Source organism: Diabrotica virgifera, chromosome 6 (assembly GCF_917563875.1).
Source record: "Diabrotica virgifera virgifera chromosome 6, PGI_DIABVI_V3a".
NCBI classification, from domain to species: domain Eukaryota; kingdom Metazoa; phylum Arthropoda; class Insecta; order Coleoptera; family Chrysomelidae; genus Diabrotica; species Diabrotica virgifera.
Genome location: NC_065448.1, coordinates 240125212 through 240138418, shown reverse-complemented (window position 1 = coordinate 240138418; position 13207 = coordinate 240125212).

Sequence of the window (13207 nt, the reverse complement as noted above, 5' to 3'; positions counted from 1 at the left end):
TTATATCGAAATACTAAACGTAGGTAAAGAGAAAACCCATTTCTAGATTTAGAAATATTGTTCTAAAATTCGGGAAATTGCAATTCTCAAATCTTTCAATAGTCACGTACAAAGCATTATAGTTTATAATCGTCACCCATAAAAGTTCGTGAGACCGGAAAGGATTAAGTTTCTAGATATGAGATGATTCACTTGCCGAATACGCCCATTTAGAAATTTACGTTTTTAAATTTAAACACACAAAGTAAAATCATATACCTTTATACCTATAACAGATTTTTACATAATATCAGACGACAAGATGGGGCCCCTGCTCGATTGGGCCCCCCGCAAGCTTCACGCTGCGGGGGCCTCTGTTACGCCCCTGATCGGTGCCGGAATAAAAGCAGATAGTTTGATTACAGACAGTTTGAAATGAAAATTTTAAATATTTACTGTATTTTCCTGTTGCATGTGTGAGAATTTTTAGTTATTTTTGTTTGGTTACATGGGAAAAGTATAGAAGAAAATAGAACCTATAATAATAAATAGTCCTAAAAAATATGAGAAAGCGACCACAAATTAAGCTACAGCAGGTTAAAGATCGGAATGGGAATATAATAACTGAATAACACCACATTATAGAGAGATGGAAAGAATATTGTATGAAACCTTTAAACAAAGACAAGACAACAACAGAAAGCAAAAAAGCAAATTTTAGCAAAACAACCACAGAAGAACAAGATGTAATTGGGGACAATAAAATACAAATTACTGAAGTGGAAGATGCCTTAGACCAACTAAAAATAGGTAAAGTTTCAGGTATAGATGGATTAGATGCCGAGCTATTGCAATATCTGGGAGAATTGGACAAAAAGGAACTTTATGAACTGTTAAACCTAACATGGCAAACTAAAAAAATACCGAGTGACTAGAACACAGCTATAATACTGCCTATACACAAAAAAGAATGTGTGTGTGTACTTTGTACGCACGTAAGAAGTTATACTTCTATTATATGATTTAAACGAAATTAATATACCTACTTTTTATTTATATTTTGGTTAAATATTAAACTAATTTATACTTACTACTTCTCAAACATTTTTATTAGAACAGTGCCAAAAATTAAAATAATAAAAGAATAAAACACACACAAACACATTAAACAAGCCACAAATGATGTCTGAACATTAATTGTCGAAAAATTTTTTAACTAAATACGTATTTTCTGAAAATACAATTATATAATAAATATACTTACAATCATAAAATGTATTAAAAAAAAACAAAAAAGAAAGTTTCTATAGGGACTCGAACCAGCGCTGATAAGAGCGGTTGGTATTGGAATTCATTCGCCTTCTCCGCTTAGCCACGGACACTATGTGTCATTATTTACGAAGATCGACTAACTAAACGGATTTTTTTTTTTTATTTACATTAACGTGCTCGGCAACTATGGCCACTCGCACGGGACGATTACAAACAAGATTACAAGAGGTATAATTAAAGAGCATTAACAAGTTATGTCATAAAAAAAAATTAAAGTTTATGATACAATGATATTTTTTTTAAAAATTGAAGAACTCTGTCTAACTGGTTGGTATCACTTAGAATGTCACATAGCTGCGGTTTTAGTTTGAGCTGTTGTCTTACTACGCTGAACTGATGACATTCGGTAATAATGTGGTTCACGGTAAGTTGGCACTGGCATGTTAAACAGATAGGCCGGATATCTGATGACATCAGGAAGCCGTGAGTAAGTTTGGTGTGGCCTATACGGATTCTTCTTATATTTCTAAGGTCTTGTCTAGAGAGTCCTGTGGGGCCAGTGTAAAGTGGCTTATATACTGAGGGCTGGATTGCACGTAAAGATGTATTTAAGGAACTCCAGTGGGTTTGCCATAATCTCCATGTGAATCTGTACGCTTCTGTTTTCAAATCTTTACAAATTTGGATGTGGGTTGTTGACGTGGTATCTGTTGAAGCCGTTTTAGCATGCTGATCTGCAAGTTCATTGCCAGGTATACCAATGTGAGACGGAATCCATATAAATGTAATCTTAGTGTTTAAGGTAGAAAGGTGGTAGTAACAATGATGGATATTTTGGACAAGAGGATGATCGGTAAATAATTCCTGAATGCATAAAATTGAAGCTAGAGAGTCTGTACAAATGGCAACATTTATATTCGGGAGGTTAATATTCTTAACAGCCTGTAAGATACTATATAATTCTCCAGTATGTACGCTGCACAGAAGAGGAATAAAAGAAGCACAAATGAGATTGTTTTGAGAGGTGACTGAACAGCCAACCCCTAAGTCACTTTTGGAAGCATCGGTGTATATTACTTGATCAAAGTGGTTATTGTGTATAATTTCAAAAAAAGCTTTTATCATGAGTTCTTTAGGTGTTTCATATTTATTGAATTTTGTTAAATTTGTGTTAGTTTGAGGGGTCTGCATAATCCAAGGAGGAATTCGATGAAAGGGGATGGGATTTGTCAGTCTAAAATTGATGTCGCTTGTTATTGTGGACAATATAGAAAATATAGGTTTTATTATTGGTGAAGTGGTGGTATAGGTTGTTGTGAATAAACGGTATACAGGATTAAGGGGATTAGAAGAGATAGATGCAGCATAGGAAAGAAGAAGATATTGCCGTCTAATCCAGAGAGGAGGCTCACCGGCTTCACAGTAGACACTTTCAGATGGACTGGAACGAAATGCACCTAGACATAGTCGAAGGGCTGTGTTATGGATAGAGTTTAAGGAATCCAGATCTCTTTTTGAAGCAGACATATAAGCAATACTACCATAATCTAATTTAGAGCGAATTAGTGCTTTATATACTTTAAGAAGCGACTTTTCATCCGCACCCCAGTGATAGTGAGACAGTGTTTTAAGAATGTTTAATCTTTTGTGGCATGCACTTTTTAAATTGAGAATATGTTGCTTCCAAGAGAGGCGAGAGTCAAACGTCAATCCCAGTATTTTACAATGATCAACTACGGGAAGAAGTGAATCATTTATAAATAGAGGCGTAGGGGGCATTGGAGGCCGTCTACTAAATTTAATAACTTTGGATTTTGTGAGGGATAAAGTTAGTCCCAAAGAGTGGGTCCGAGAGATTACTATGTTTATGGCCGCTTGCAAAATTTTAGAACTAGTGGAAGCTGAACGACCGTGACAATATAATATTAAATCATCTGCATAAGCTACATATTTAGTAGGAGATGGTAAATTAAAACAAAGATCACTTATGCCGAGGTTAAATAAGGTAGGACTTAACACTGAACCTTGAGGGGTGCCATTGGTTTGAGTATAAACAGAAGAGAATACACCATTTACAGAAACTTTGAACGTCCTTTGAGACAAAAAATTTTGTATAAAATAAAATATATTTCCGGTGATATTATGCTGCTTTAACTTGGCGATTATAGCTTGTCGATTAATCGTGTCAAATGCTCCTTTTATGTCAAAAACGACAGCCGTTACTTCATACTTTTCATTTATTGAGCTGGCGATGTCACTTTGTAGAAGGACAAGATTGTCACGAGTGGATCTGTGTCGTCTAAAGCCAGATTGTTCTTTAGGAATAATTTTGTGTTTGTCGAGATACCACATAAGACGTTTATTGATAATTTTTTCAAGTATTTTACACATGGTACAGGTAAGGGATATAGGCCTATAAGAATCAGGGACAGAGGCAGGTAGATCTTTTTTTTTGATTGGTAATATTATTGACGTTCGCCATTCATTCGGGAATTTGTGGAAAATCCATATTTTATTATATATCTCGAGAAGTTTGTATAGACATGAAGATGACAATTTCTTTAAGAATATGTATGGAAGGTCATCAGGGCCAGCAGCTGTGTTTTTACAGGATTTGAGTGCAGATTTTAATTCGGAATAGGTTATAGGAGAATTCAGATAATTGATATCTTGTGAAACTGGAGAAGAATAAGGAAAGGGTGAAGGAAGAGTAGAGGATACAGGGTTAGACCCAGATTTGTTGTGAAACTTTTCTTTAAAGTTTTCTGCCAGAACTTTGGCTATCTCCTGATTATCAATGATAACCTTTTGATTAAAAAGGAGATTGGAGATCTTAAGATTAGTTTTTTTGCCCTGTATTTGTCCAATTTTTTTCCAAACTTGGCTTGGGCTACTATTTTCATTTATGGAGGAGATATATTGTCTCCATGAAGTTTTCTTACTTAATTTAATAATGTATCTAGATTTCGCTCTTGTTTTTTTAAGTGCAATAAGGTTCTCCTGACATTTGTTTCTGCTGTAAATTTTTAGAGCCGATTTTTGCTGCTCCACAGCGTTTTCGCAAGAGGAATTCCACCATGGGACACTTTTTCGTTCAGCTGAAATGACTGATTTTCCAATATGTGCTTCAGCAGCAAGGCGAATTGTGTTTGCGAATTGGGTGACGTCCATATCAATGTTATCAGTTAGAGTGAGTTTAGGTAGGCAATAATCAGTTTCACTAATATAATCAGACCAATTACAATTATTTAAGCGCCAAAAACTTTTAGTCAATATTTGAGAATTTGATGTATCTGAGTTGGTTATAAAGATTGGGAAATGATTGCTGTCGTGGAGATCATCAGATGTATGCCATGTTAATGTAGGAGCTAATTTTGGGTCACTAAAGCTTAGATCAATGTTGGAGAAGGTACCAGTAGAAATATTAAAGTGAGTATGAGAGCCCGTGTTTAACAGACATGTACCCGAGCAATTAATAACATTTTCAACAATTTTACCTCTAGCAAATGTGTGGTTGGAACCCCACAGCACATTATGAGCATTGAAGTCCCCAACAAGTATGTAGGGGCTAGGAAGTTCAAAGATTAAGTTTACCAGCTCTTCCTCTTTGAGAGGGTAGTTGGGAGGAATGTATAAATTACAGATTGTAAGTTTATTCGGACACCAGCAAGTTACAGCTATGGCTTCTAATTTAGAAGAGAGTGGAAGATGTGATGAGAAAATATCAGAAGAAATAAAGATAGAGGTGCCTCCACTGGCTCTTATGCAATTAGTCCTTATATAGTGGTACCCCTCGAAGTGTTTTAAATGAGGAAGTTTGGAATTCTTAGCATTGGTTTCTTGCAGACATATAATGTTAGGTTTAAATTGTGATGTTAGGTGTTGAATTCTCTCCAGCCTAGGGAAGAACCCATCACAATTCCATTGAATTAGCTTGAAAGGATAACTATTCATTATGAGTGCTGTAATTAGATTCAACATCAGAAGGATTATCGGAAGAGGCACTTATACAGTCCTGTGATTCAGCGAAGGAAGAATGTTGTCTTAATTTTTTCAAGATTCTGGTGATACGGTTTTTTAGTGATCGTTCCTTTGTAGCTGTGTAGAGCTGAGATAAGTCGTTTTGAATGCCATCTATGTCAGAGGAAAATTTTTGAGCTTCTTGTAGTGGCGTCGGACATCCAAAAGAATTCTCAAGAAAAGCAATAAGTTGAGTTGAATTAAGTGTAAAATTAGCCGGATTATCTTTGTAAACTGTTTCTATACAAGAAATACAATCAGGCCCCATTGAATAATCTGATCGATGATTAGATTTGGACTTTTTGTTGGCTGGTTTGGCTGGCATCGTGAATAACGGAGGAGTTAAAGAAGTTGATTGGGAAAGAGCAATGGAGGGAGAGAGAATGGTAGGAGTATCAGGAGAACTATCATTAGAGTGTCCTCTTTTTTGTCCTACAGTCAATATGGGTTTTGTATTAGTTGGAGGAGGGATGAATAGGTCCGTAATGGCAGTCGAGGAAGGTGTGTCGTTAACGGGGATGGATTCAATTTCTGAAGAAGGAAGTTCTTTTGATGTAGTTAAAGAGTCAGCTGAAAGTGAAGATAAGGGAGAAGCATTAGCCGAAATAAGTGTGTGGTCTGGTCCACTGGGAACTTTAGGGCAAGAATCCGCGGTGTGTCCCGTAATTTTACAATGAAAACACTCTAGCCTGTCAGTGGATACAAATATTCTTGAGGAAGTATTTTCATGATTGATTAGCAGAGAAGTTTGCACTTCGAAGTCCTCCTTGTCAGGGAAAACAAATGTAACCCTACGAAAACTCATGATATGAGCATATTGATCATCCGATGTTCCGCATTTAACAAAAGTAACAGGTGCTGCTAGCTGTAAGCCAATATCTTTTAGAGACTGTTCTATCAGTGAATGCGGGATGGAAGGACATACATTAGAAATAAGGATTCTTTTGGCTGGAGAAATTAGCCTGCGGATAGGGACGATGGTGGAATTAATTGTGATATGTGGTGTATTTTTCAATAGTTTATCAACGATGTCGGTCGACGTGAGAAAAATGCAAATTCGATTGTTCGGAATGCGAGACGCAAAAGTAATATTTTTTGGCTGAACTATTTCACCAATGGCTTTAATATATTCAAACAAAACGGTATTTGGAATGGAATGCATGACAACAGCTTGTTCCCTTTTAGGAAACGAAGGGGGAGGAGGCCTGGAGAGTGTGGCAGCGACATAAGATTTTGGGATGGAATTAGGGGTGTTTTGTGTAGATGTAGTTGGTTGTGTGTTGTTCATAATGTGTGAAGTCCTGGTTACCAAGACCACAACACAATATGTGAGAGTACCCACAGACCCTTTCGCAAATTGGAAAGGAAAAAAAAAGGATCTCAAAGGATCTCACCTGACTTCTCCGGATTTTCACTGGTTTTATCTTAATTACACCAATACGGACAGGAATACAACTATTAGCAATATCTTCAGTTGTTACATTCTTCCTTGAAAAATATTTAGCTTTCAAATCCCCAATCAATGCTAAAAACCAACAATTTTTCAGAGAACTTTGAAAAATTATATTTAAGTATTGACGTTTATTTGACGTATACTAAACGGATTAAACTTGTGATATTTTGATATTTTGAAAATTGATTAAATTATTTTAATTTTGAATTGAAATGATTTAGAATTGAAAAAATACAACAAAACATAGAGTAAAAAAACAATATATTAGGTGAATATTGATAGAAATTTTGATGGTAATCAAATTATATAAATAAAAGTATTACATACTATGTATTTTGGCAGATCAAATAGGTAGGTTTATACCCATGATACATTAACAATTATTACGTACCTGTTGCTTTTAAAAACTATTTAAAAGTCACTACAATATTATAAACTTTTTTGTTTCTGTCCTCACAACAATAAAACTAATATATTATACATTTGTTTACCTTTACCTTTACCTCCAAACCACAGCTGCCATATCGGATAATTTTTGACATGTCATTTGAACATCCAATCAGAACAAAGTTATAATGCGCATGCGCCGGGCTGATAGGTTTTAATATATAAAAAAATCACCCTCTATCGCCGGTAAAGAAGTATAACTTCAAAAAGGAGATTCGGGAGAATATGGAAATTACAGAGGCATATCGCTGCTCTGTTCAACATTAAAAGTCTACGAAATTAACCTAGAACGGAAGCTCCGGAATTTAGTCGAGCCTAGATTAGCAGATATTCAAAGTGGTTTTAGGCCAGCACATAGCGTCCACGACCATATCTTCACTCTACAGGTCTACAGCAGATCATCGGAAAAGCAATACTAAAAGATGAAACGGTATATTTGGGATCCATAGATATGAAAAAGATTTTGACTTGGTGAGCATGATATTGCTATTGTGAAAAGGACTGAAAAAGCTCTGGAAGAAAATATAAAAACCTGGGAGACAGAATTAAAAAAATACAACATTATAATAAATATGGAAAAAAACAAAAGTAATGGCAATACCCAACAAAAGAAGTTAACCTAAATATTGAAATCCAAGGCAATAAAATAGAACAGGTAGAGATATTTAAATACCTTGGAATAATTTTAAATAAGAAGGGGACACACAAAGATGAAATTGCAAATGATATTAGAAGAGAATTAAAAGTAAAAACATTAAAGGAAAAAATTCATGAAAAGAAATTAAAATGGACTGGACACTTATTTAGAATGGATGACAACAGACAAGTTAAAATGACATGGGAAGCGAGACCGATAGGGAAAAACAGGAGAGGTCGACCAAGGAAAACCTGGAATACAAGTGTGATGGAAATATTAAAGAATAGAGGAAAATCGCGACAGGAAGCCAATGAATTAGCTAGGGACAGGAAAAAGTGGCGTAGGTTCGCAGAGAATAACGAATAAAGAAGACATTTCGACACCTTGCGGTACAAGAGGAACATCGATTATGTATGTATGTATTGTTTGGTTGTTTACAATAAATAATTGTTCATTTTTATTCATATTGTTTTATTTAATGAGACGATTTTTAAAAAATTGCGTATTTTTGGGCGCCATTAAATATTTTGCACACAGGCGCTACCACCTGCTGGCGCGGCACTGCCCTCATAACTGAAGCACCATCATACGCCTGGCCAATACATTTCTTTATATCCAAATTATTCTTGGTCCTCTAAAAACTGGGGGGGGGGGCGTGCACCGCCACTGTGTCGGATCATACAGAGGAGCAAACTCTGGTTCAAACCACATACTATTAATAGCAAAATTAAAAATGAAAATAATAAAAACGCAAGCTCAACAAAATAAGAAAAAAATCTGGAATTTTGACAAGCTAAAAACAGAAGAAGTCAACAATAAATATGCCAAAGACATAGCAAAGAAATTACAAACGGTCGAAACTTAAGATATAGAAACTGACCGGGACAACATCAAAATAAGTGTAATAGAGGCACCAGAGGAAACAATAGGACAAAGGAAAAACAGTGAATCAAAAGAGTGATTTGATGAAGAATTCAAAGTCAAAACAAAGAGAACAAGCAAGTATGGATGGCATGGATGGTGGCTGAATGACGTGGATGGTGTTTTATATTTTGGGAACAATTTCTGAAGTAGAAATCGATACGTTAAATAAATTTAATTTTAAAATAAAATTGTGACTTGTTCCCACCAAAAATACTAAATTGGTTTAAAATGCCACAAGAAAATAACTTCAGAAAAACTTGCACAAAAATCGGAATAGATGAAAAACTAAATAAATACAAAAGGAAAAAGCAGTAAGTGGCAAAACTATATAAAAACAAAAAATCAAAATGGATTAAAGAGCAAATGAAATTAATAGAACCAAATAACAAAGACAGCAAAAAATTGTACGAATATGTTAAAAAACAATAAAATAACAATAAGACCTAAAATTCGTAAAGAAAACTGGGGAAAGCATTTCTATAACTTCTACAAAATCAAACAATGCTGTAGTCAGGGCTGCTTTATCCATTAGGCAATATAGGCAGTTGCCTAGGGCGGCGAATTATGAGAGGGCGGCAAAAATATTGTACAAAAAATATTTGTATATAAAAATTGAAATCGAATAACATTTAAGTACATGTACATCCATCATTGGAATATAAGTGGGCATTCATTTCTAGAAAACAAATTGCATTTTCTTAACACTATTCATTCAAAAAGGACAGAAGCTGTAAATTTAGGGATTATTGGGCCGTCGGCAGCACCGCAAAGGCGGCGGGCGCCGGGCGCACTGTCATATAATTTTTTTAAACTCAATCCTTTTGGGTTATTCGTGGTTGAAAATTTGCCATTTTCATTGAAAAATGTCGCCTTTTCGGACGGTTTTTTGTGAATACCTTAAAGGTTATGCATCTAACGAAAAAACTATATACAACATTTTTGTAGCTTATGAAAAATCAAAGAGATTCGTTCCTTCATAAGTCTTCCAGTGATAACATAAAAAGAGATATGGTAGGTCAAAAGACATTTTTGTGCATGCTCAAATCGGTGTGTTCAACTTAATAACAGAGAAATGGTCGATTTTAAGGATATAATGCTATCAATATCTTTTGTAAGTACTGCCTGGAAAGACATTTAAAACGACCGCAATGTTAAATTTCGATTACATTCAAACTAAGCGAGATATGGTGCAACAAAAAAGGATGACTAATTTATTTTAAGATACAATGCAAAATATGTATATTTTAACCCCTCATCCACCAGATTTAAATGCATCGATTTGCTTCTACAATACCTTTTACTATAGTGTTATTTCTATGTTCAACAAGTTGGACGGGTTTAAAATGTATGGTTTTTGAAAAAAATAAGATCAAATTATAGAGAGCCTTTTTAAATTTTTTTAAGAATCTTCCTTTTTCTTCATGTAACTCGAAAATGATAATGAGGTACAGTAATGAAAGAAAAATAAAATTGTTATCTAAAAGAAAACCTACATTTTTATAAGGTATTTTTTTACGTATCTCTTATCACTCTCGAATTACATGGAGAGAAGGAAGATTTTTAGGGAAATTTAAAAATGTGCTCTATAATTTGATCTTAACCTTTTCAAAAACCATTCATTTTAAACCCGCCCAACTTTTTGAATATAGTATAGTAGAAGGTATTGTAGAAGGAAAACGATGCATTTAAATTATGGTGAATGAGGGGTTAAATATCCTTTTTTTTTCTATATTTATATATGTATACTATTTCTTATTTTATACTCATTTTTCCTTAAAATACATTGTCATATCACGCACCATATCACGCTTAGTTTGAATGTAACCTACATTTAACAGTTCTCGTTTTAAAGGTCTTTTTTTCTCGTTTTTTTTTAAAGGTTTCGGTTTAAAGGTCTAAAATCGACCATTTCTCTGTTATTTTAAGTTGAATACACCGATTTGAGCATGCACCAAAAAAAATCTTTTTTCACCTACCATCTCTATTTTTATTAAAACTAAAAGATTTATGAAAAAATGAATCTCTCTGATTTTTCATAAACTACAAAAATGTTTTATACAGTGCGTCCATAAAGTAACGCATAAATTCGTTATTTCGTAAACCGACGACTTTAAGGAAAAATGCCGAAACAGGTTGATTTTTATTTTTAAATTACGATTTTTTGAAATCTATATCATACTAGTGACGTCATCCGTCTAGGCGTGATGACGTAATCGATGTTTTTTTTAAATGAGAATAGGGGTCATGGGATAGCTCATTTGAAAGGGTATTGAATTATTTATTCACTAATGTAAATATTAACATAATTATTTATACAGGGTGTTCAAAAAAATATTTTTTTAATTAAAATAATTGAGACAAAAAGAAGAATGCATGTAATTTATTTAATTCAAAACGCGTCTTACTACTGTCAGAAAACAGAAAAAAAATTTATTTGATAAATAAACATTGATTTTCACTTAAACGAAATGTTCAAACTGGCAAGAGACAGGTGGGTGGCAGCTTTAACATTGAATTTAAGCGAAAAACAATATTTATTTGTCAAATAAACATTTTTTTCCTGTTTTCTGACAACATTATGTTAATGTTTATATTATAGAATAGAGAATTGAATACCCTTTCAGATGAGCTATCACATGACCCCTATTCTCATTTAACAAAATTATCGATTACGTCATCACGCCCAGATGGATGGCGTCACTAGTATGATATATATGCCAAAAAATCGGAAATTAAAAATAAAAATCGACCTGTGTCGGTATTTTTCCTAAAGTCGCCGGTTTACGAAATAATGAATTTATGCGTTACTTTATGGACGCACTGTATAGCTTTTTTCGTTAGATGCACAATTTTTATGGTATTCCCAAAAAACAGTCTCCGGAAAGTGTCATTTTTCAATAAAAATGGCAAATTTTTAACCACGAATTACTCAAAAAGTATTGTTTTCAAAAAAATTTATAAAACAGTTTTTGCTTAGAATTAGGTCATCTGGTCACTTCCGGTGTTAGTTTGATAAAAAAAATTCCACCCCCGAGAACGGGTGGAAACCACCCCTAAGTTAAAAGCGCCATAAGATATAAGGTAGACTTTGTTTCTTGAGCTATTCCCTAAGTGAAAATATCAAGTAAATTGTATATTGATATCAATGAAGTAGGATGGAATTCGGAACCAAATACCCTCACTGACTGTACTAATAGATACCTACATCATTCATACATGAATGCATTCACTTAAAGGGTCATTTGGATACCACAATAAAATCAGCAATCACCAATAATAAAGAAGAGTGGATTGAAAGATATTTTCCCGAATTTTGATATTGCCTTGCGCATTTATTTGTGCTTCCCAGTTGCCAACCAACGTGTCCGCTGAAAGGTCATTTTTGAAAATGTCAAGAATTGAAAATAGTCATGAAAATAATTTCCGATCAAGTATGACGCAAGAACTTCTTAACAATTTGTCGATTTTGTCCATAGAAAGTGGCGTAACAAAGGCGAAAAATTATGACATTATAGATGATTTTTCCAAATAAAAATCAAGAAAGAAATCTGATGTGATCGAACTGGAATGACAATTTTTATGTATTCTTATTTAAACAAAAAAATCTGCTTGCAATTTTTTTTTCGCAAAAATGGTACATGCTTGAAGGGCGGCTACTAGAGAATTGCCTAGGGCGTCAATTGACCTAAACGCGGCCCTGGCTGTAGTATTGAGGAAGTAGAGATAAGAAATGAAAGAAGCGAAAAAAAAACGCTCTCACATACAAGGAAATTATTTAAACAGTGAAAAGTTTGAAATCAGAAAAAGCAACAGGACCGGATAAAATTAACAATGAATTAATAAAAAATGGAAGGGAAGAACAGAATGCACCGGATTCATAAACTAATAAAAAATATATAGAGCTCAGAAAATATGCCAATGGAGTAAAGAAAGGGTCATATTTATAATAACTATATACAAAAAAGGAGACCCAAGGGACACCAGCAACTATATTATAGATTATAGAGGAATACTACTGCTGGACACCACATACAAAATACTGACAAGAATCTTGAGAAAGAGAATAAATAAATCCACCGAAAATATACCTACTATAAAACAATAGTTGAATACCAACAATGCTTCAGAAGCTTCAAATATAGACTAAAGACGCCATTTACCTACTAATTAAAAATTGCTACGAACATGAAATAAATTTACATCTAGTGCTTAGGTACGCTTACAGACTTCCAGCAATCTTTTGACTGTGTCTGTCAATAGACACGAACTGTTACTATAAATCAGGGGTGGGCAAAAGGCCCCTTTAAATCGGCCCTTTTGCTTGCTTTATCCGGCCCATTGAGAAATCTCAAAAGCAATTTTTTTAAGAGCGTAATGCATTCATTTTTTTTAAATCCTGAGAAAACTAATAAGTATTTTTGAAAAATTTAAACGCAGAATGAAATATTACATTATTACCGAGGGCTGAAAGACCC